The sequence below is a fragment of the Chiloscyllium plagiosum genome, chromosome 11 (genome assembly GCF_004010195.1).
Source record: "Chiloscyllium plagiosum isolate BGI_BamShark_2017 chromosome 11, ASM401019v2, whole genome shotgun sequence".
Classification (NCBI taxonomy): Eukaryota; Metazoa; Chordata; class Chondrichthyes; order Orectolobiformes; family Hemiscylliidae; genus Chiloscyllium; species Chiloscyllium plagiosum.
In genome coordinates this window covers 81321558-81328883 of record NC_057720.1, presented here as the reverse complement: position 1 = coordinate 81328883, position 7326 = coordinate 81321558, and the positions used below count along the sequence as shown (strand labels likewise).

The 7326-nt window shown below is 44.8% G+C and overlaps 1 protein-coding gene across 5 annotated transcripts in view; it reads right to left on the bottom strand.

The window, feature by feature from the left end:
- The window catches only part of LOC122554615 (retinoic acid receptor RXR-gamma-A-like), a 168716-nt gene that overhangs the window by 79715 nt on the left and 81675 nt on the right, over positions 1-7326 (bottom strand). The window contains exon 1 of one of the 5 annotated variants that reach the window (XM_043699927.1): positions 1140-1216. The exons of the other annotated variants lie outside the window; for them this stretch is intronic. The gene's annotated coding sequence lies outside the window, so the exon portion shown is untranslated. Of the gene's footprint in view, positions 1-1139; positions 1217-7326 lie in introns of those variants that run through there. 5 annotated transcript variants of the gene reach the window in all.

Sequence of the window (7326 nt, the reverse complement as noted above, 5' to 3'; positions counted from 1 at the left end):
TCACTTATCTCTCCACGCTTCAGGCTCTCTGCCTGTATTCCTGAAGGGCTTTTGCCCAAAACATCGATTTTACTGCTCCTCTGATGCTGCCTGAACTGCTGTGCTCTTCCAGCACCACTAATCCAGAATCTGGTTTCCAGCATCTGCAGTCATTGTTTTTACCCTCCCACCTCTCAGTCAAAGGTCATACACTCATTTCCACTGACCCAATCACAGAATCCTGGCTGGCACTCCGATGCAGCACTGAGGGAGTGCTGTGCTTTCAAAGGCGCTATCTCTCAGCTGAGATGTGAAACTGAGGTCTCCCTCTGCCCTCTCAGGTGATTGGAAAATATCTCAAGGTACTGCTTTAAATAAAAGCAGGAGCATTTTCACTGCATCCTGGGTCAACTGATACCAGTACATCAGGCTGTCTTCCATACCTCTGCTTGTTGGATCTTGCTGTGTACTAAGTAGCTGCTTATGATTCTAACATTACAAACAGCAGTCAACCTTTAGAAGCATACTCCAGTGGCTGTCAAGTTCTTTGTGGTTAGCCCTCTACCGGAATAGAGGGCTAACCACAATTCTGATCTCCCTGCTATAGGAAGGATGTTGTGAAACTTGACAAGGTTCAGAAACGATTTACAAGGATGTTGCCAGGATTGGCTGAATAGGCTGGGGCTATTTCCTCTGGAGCGCCGAAGGCTGAGGGGTGACTTTATGGAACTTCATAAAATCATCAGGGGCATGGATAGGGTGAATAACAAAGGTCTTTTTTCCAGGGTAGGGGTGCCCAAAACTAGCGGCATGGGTTTAAGGCGAGAGGGAAAAGATTTAAAACGGACCTAAGGGTCAATCTTTTCACACAGAGGGTGGTGTGGGCATGGAATGAGCTGCTAGAAAAAGTGGTGGAGGCTGGTACAATTACAACATCTGGATGGATATATGAATAGGAAGGGTTTGGAGGGAAATTGGCCAAATGCTGGCAAATGGGACTAGATTAATTTAGGATATCTGGTCAGCATGGATGAGTTGAGCAAAGGGTCTAATTCCATGCTGTACAACTCTATGCCACCCTGAAGTTGTGAGGGATCAGATGTTAACGCCAATTCAGCAGGAATATAAAATTTGAAAAAGGCTTGATTGTTTCAACTTACTTTTTTCTGATTTCCTCCACGTCAAAACACAACGAAGCTTCAATAGTCAAATCAGCGTACAGGTAGTTCTCCTATAACGCTGTAGCTGCATTAGCAAAACCTCACTTAATAAAAATAACGGGGCCTATGGAAAAAGCAGGGTTAGGAGCAGACCAGCAAAACAAATCACTCACGATCGCTCAGAAATCACCCAAACGCCTAACACAACGTATAACACAGCCCGAATGAAGGCTCAAATCATATTTATTCATGAAACAAAAGTAAATTTAACACATTACATTGAAAAATTATTGTTAATGTAGGGATAGAGGGTCAGCATCATCACCACCTTCAGGTGCAGTTGTGGTTGTAGAAGTGGATGGCTGCGGTCAATAGTCTTGGGGGGTTGGTTTAGATTGTGTGATACGTAGGTACAAGAACAAATTAGAAAGGCAAATTTTATGTATAAAAGTTATGTAGTCCTGCAGTAATTAGGAGGAAGTGAGGACTGCAGATCAGAGTTGAGAGTGTGTTGCTGGAAAAGCACAGCAGGTCAGGCAGCATCCGAGGAGCTGGAGAATCGACATTTTGGGCATAAGCCCTTCCTGCAGGAATTATACAGGATTTATACAGGAATTATACAAGAATATTCTTGTCTTAGAGGGAAAGCAATGAACATCCATTAGTTTAATTTTTGAGATGATGCTCACTGTATAATACCGTACCTCTCTCATACTCTGATGAGAACTGTCATTGGCGCATGCACAGAACAAGGCTTGAGAAACTATCGCTGCTGGAATCGCGCTATTGCAAACAGCGGTAAGTGTTCTCAAAAATATTGTTCCCTAATTCATCAGCGACGTTATAGCCAAATTGCGCTGCTGAAACATGCTTAACATGAGAACTACCTGAATGACAAATTTTGTTGATCACATACCAAATAAATTATTGCAATTAATTCATGGAAAGCAACAGGAATTTAGTCAACTCATTAGTAGGCATCTGTAACATACTAACAACCTCATGTCTGACCACAAAATGCCTGTCACAATCTTACTTTATTGGTCAGAGTATTGAGTATAGGAGTTGGACGTCATGTTGTGGCTGTGCAGCTCGTTGGTTAGGTCACTTTTGGAATATTGCGTGCAATTCTGGTCTCCTTCCTATAGGAAGGATGTTGTGAAACTTGAAAGGGTTCAGAAAAGATTTACAAGGATGTTGTCAAGGTTGGAGGATTTGAGCTGTAGGGAGAGGTTGAATAGGCCAGGGTTTGTTTTCCCTGGAGCATCGGAGGCTGAGGAGTGACCTCAGAGGTTTATAAAATCATGAGGGGCATGGATAAGGTAAACAGAGAAGGTCTTTTCTGGGGTAGGGGAGTCCAGAAGTAGAGAGTATAGGTTTAAGGCAAGAGGAGAAAGATATAAAAGGGACCTAAGGGGCAAAGTTTTCATACAGAGGGTGGTAAGTGTATGGAATGAGCTGCCAGAGGAAGTGGTGGAGGCTGGTACAATTGGAACATTTAAAAGGTATCTGGATGGGTATATGAATAGGAAGGGTTTGGAGGGATATGGGCCGGGTTTTGGCGAGTGGGACTAGATTGGTTGGCAATATCCATTACCACAATAAGTGAGAAGTGTGTATGACAATGTGTCACACTGTACCTACAGTGTTCTGTCAGTAGTGGCGCTGTAGTACACTTTTAAGCACCAAATACCCTTGTGATCCAGCTAACTCCTTCCTAACTGGAGTGACTTGTTGCTATTAGAGCAGTGCAAAATCAAAAGTATGAATTCAAGGCAGAAAGTAAAACTTTGAGGTGAGAACTAAATTACACATGTATGAAAAAAAGCAGAGACTGGGTGCTTGCTTTGCAGAACACCTATGGTCTGCCTGTAAAAGAGACCTGAGCTTCTAGTTGGCTGCCACTTCAACACACAATGCTGTTCCTGTGCAACATCTCTGTCTCAGGCCTGCTGCAGTGCTCCAGTGCAGCTCAGCGCAAGCTGGAAGAACACCACCTAATTTTCAGCTTGGGAACGCTACAGTCTTCTGGACTCAACATCGAGTTCAACAATTTGAGGGCTTGAGCTTCACCCCTGTCCTCACCCCTACACCCACACACCAGACTTTGTTATCACATGGTATGCCATTACACACAATCCACTGTTAGCTACTAACAGTCCCCATTGACAGCCGTTCATTCTCCTAGCCTGATCGCTATCCACTCCTTTGTCTGTCCAACTGTTCCCCGCTCTCTTCAGACTGTACCCCCTCCTCTTACCCCATCTTCTGTATAAACAAAATAACATTTTCCTAGCTATCACTACTTCTGAGAAAGAGTCACTGGACTTGATAAGTTAACTTTTATTTCACTCCACAGATAGTACCAGACCTGCTGAGTTCTTCCAGCAACTTCTGTATGATTCTGATTTCCAGCATCTGCAGTTCTTTGGTTATTTTTTTCACTGGTCCAGCTTGGCACCTTTACTGATTTCTCCTTTATTCAAGTACTGCAGATAAACTTGACTGCTTGGTGCACAAGACGGTTGTAGTGTCTTCAGGAAGAAACCATGAGTGGGCTGCAGAACCTCAAACACCATTCAAACACTATTTCATTTACTGCTGGGCAGTGGGGTGAGCCAATATACAATCATGTAACCCAACCGGAGGGGGGGGGAAAACCTGTCAATGTGATACCATGGCAAAGAAACCTGCTTAAAAAAGATCAAAAAGCAAAATACTGTGGGTGCTAGAAATTTGAAACCAAATCAGAAAGTGCTGGAGAAGCTCAGCATCGCCAGAGAAAGGAAAACAGAGTTTTTGCTGGGTCCAACCTGACTCTCATCTGTCAAAGACGACGAGTATTGTGTAGCACTCTGCTGTTTTTCTCTCTCTCCACAGACCTGCCAAGGTTTCCCAGCACTTTGTTTTTTTATTTCTGGTTAAAGGATTAACCATTATCTTCACACTGAAATTCCTCAGACGTTGATGATGCTCAAGCTACAAAACCTACCTGATCAGTTTAGGAAATTAAACAGTTTGCTACTGGGCGCTTGTGTCTCAGTGGGTAGTGTCCCTGTCTCTGAGCCAGCAGACCCAGACTGAAGTCCCACCTGCAAGTCACAGCTTATCTGAACAAATTGATTGAAATAACTCCAGATTTTTTTTTTGCCTTTGTGAAAAAGAAACAAATCAACCCCCATATTTGTAACAGCAGCCGGACTAGGGTTGTGATAAAATGTAAGTGTGTTCACAACGCACACATGGGGGCTCGAATGTGCGGGAAGGGACCCTGAACACGTTCAGCTGATCATGAGTACTGTTGTCATGAACTCACCAAAGTGGCTGTCTCTCAGTCTGTAAAAAGCCTGCCCCATGAGACACAATGATGGTGCTTAAGTTCCACAACAAGGAAAGGACTTGCGTCTGTATCTTTTGCTGTAGCCAGCAGACGGCTTAACTCAGGGTCAAAGCACACAAAGGGTCAAAAATATTGTCAGGTATTAAGAGAGCAGTGATTGGATTACAAAACAAGTCAGGCACCTGCTCACTCCTAATCCCGCTATTAGATTCTGCACCAATCACAATGACGCCAACAAATTAGCATTGTTCTGGCCGCTACTTGGCTGCAGGCACAGAGATAATGGCTGATGTCTGCTTTTAAGATGCCAGGTTACTCATGAATTATCTTAATACAGAGGCAGTCCAGCCCTCTACTCTGACCTCCAGCCGACCTTTTGTCCTCCGCAAGTTAACAACAGCTTGCACATACATAGCACCTTCACAACTGTAGAGCGCCCCATGTTGATCCACAGGAGTGTTAGTTAACAAACCAAATCTGATGGTGAATTACAGGAAGAACTACACGGGCAGATCACTTGAAAGCCTCGGGTCAGAAAGTTAGACGTTTAGGAAGACATCGAGAGAGGCAGCGAGCAGGAGACACGGTTTGGGGTTCTGAGCCTCAGCAGTAGAAAGCACGGCAATAAATGGTGGACTTAGTCATACAACACGGAATCAGACTCTTATCAGTCCACGCCAACCATAATCCCAAACAAAACCGTGCCACATCCCGACATTTGACCCATATCCCTCCACACCTTCCCTATTCATTATTCAAATGTCTATTAAACGTTGTAACTGTACTGACAACCACCATTTCCTTTGCAAGTTCATTCCACACATGAACCACTCAGCGTAAAAAAAATTGCCCCCATCTTTTTGTAAATCTTTCTCCTCTCACCTTAAAAATATGCCCCCTTGTATTGAAAGTATAACTATTAATTATCATTAAAATCAGGGATGCCTATGAGGTTACTATAGTGATTGGAATGAGGTTAGCCAGGTGGACATCGGAGTTTCCTGATTGAGGCTGTTAACCTGGTTCAATCAGGGAGCCCTGGCTGACAGATATAAACAGAAGAGTAGGGTTTGGGGCCTGGCTTTGCTGCTCCTCTCCCTTGTAAAATTGCTGTCTCTTGTATGCAGCTGTAAATGTAACTGTTTGTTGTAAACTGTTTTTGTAATTTGTTTAATAAAATAATACAAGAAATTCAAAAAAATAAATAAACAGAAGAGTCCGAGGCTCTGTTCACTCAGAGCCGGCTCTGAAGAGGCTGTACCAGAGTCAAGGACTCTCTATGTATCAATAGAAGGGTGACTTTGGGATGAGATACCAGCCTCTGTGGAGTTACTTCAGTTAGAAATGGGAAATATGGCATGAGTCTTGGGCTGGAGGAGATAACAGGGGAGATATAGTGAGGGGTCCTTAAACACAAAGAACAGGACTCTAAAATGCTGGATGGGAGAGCCAGTGCAGGCTAGCAAGGATGGAAGTGATGGATGAACAAGGCCCAGTGAGAATTACGAGTAAAGGAAGGCAGCAATATTTGGATGACAAAGGCACTGAAATACAGCTCTCCATCCTCCAGCAACCTCGTGTTCTCCCTTGTCAAGGATGAGGGGTGACCTCTAATCCATAATGTACTTGCCTGTCTCCAAATGCCTTTAATAACTGTGACAGTCCCACCCCACACCATCACCAACCCTTTTGTACAGAGTTGCATGACTAGTTTGCACAGGTGGGAGGTTCTAAAAGGAGCACAATGAGTGAGCTATTGGACACAAAGGGCAATGTAACCCAGGCTCCTCAGGTGTTCACCTGATCACCACAAAACGCACCTTAAACCTGGATTGCAATAGGAAGCACATGTCCTTGCTGATGTTTGTCTTGCACCCCCCCCCACCCTCCTCCACAGCTCTTGGGGCCTGGGGTCAGATAGGGCAGGATATTTACTCAACATGCTGTGTCTCCTGTTTAACACAGCAGCTTGTGGTGATGTCAGCTGTGCTGCCCACTGCTTCAATCCAGGTCTTTGTACTGACCTTATCCTGGTCTCTCGGGCATCCCCAATTTCCTTTCCTCCACCATTCGTGGCGGCTGAGGCCATATGTTCTGGAATTCCCCCCTTTAAAACCTCTGCCCTATCTCTCCTCTTTCACAACACACTTTAGTACCATGTCTCTTTGATAAAGTAAGTTTTGTCCCGATAATGCTCCTTCGAGCACTTTGGGGTGTTTGAAGATATTAGAAATGCTACAAAAATGCAAGGTGCTGTTGTTGCCTGGTTAGCTAAATTCAGTGGCACTGGCTCCACCTAATGTAAGTCAGGATGCTGTCCGGACAAAACTAATGGGGAGAAGTCAAGGGGCAAAGTCAGGCTTGGCTCCAATACTCGTGCCGGAGGAGAAAGTGAGGTCTGCAGATGCTGGAGATCAGAGATGGAAATGTGTTGCTGGAAAAGCGCAGCAGGTCAGGCAGCATCTAGGGAACAGGAGAATCGACGTTTCGGGCATTAGCCCTTCTTCAGGAATGAGGAAAGTTGGTCCAGCAGGCTAAGATAAAAGATAGGGAGGAGGGACTTGGGGGAGGGGCGTCGGAAAGAGGTCTGAAGAGCTTCTGTGCAGAGGAGATGACCTGGGGGGTGCAGTGAGAGAGGGACTCACTGAAACCTTTGTAGAGGGAGAAAGAGAGCTCCTTCAAGGAAGGCATCCTTGTAAGAGGATTCGCAGTAGGTTGAAATCTTTGAGGAGAAAGTGAGGTCTGCAGATGCTGGAGATCAGAGATGGAAATGTGTTGCTGGAAAAGCGCAGCAGGTCAGGCAGCATCTAGGCAACAGGAGAATCGACGTTTCGGGCATTAGCCCAT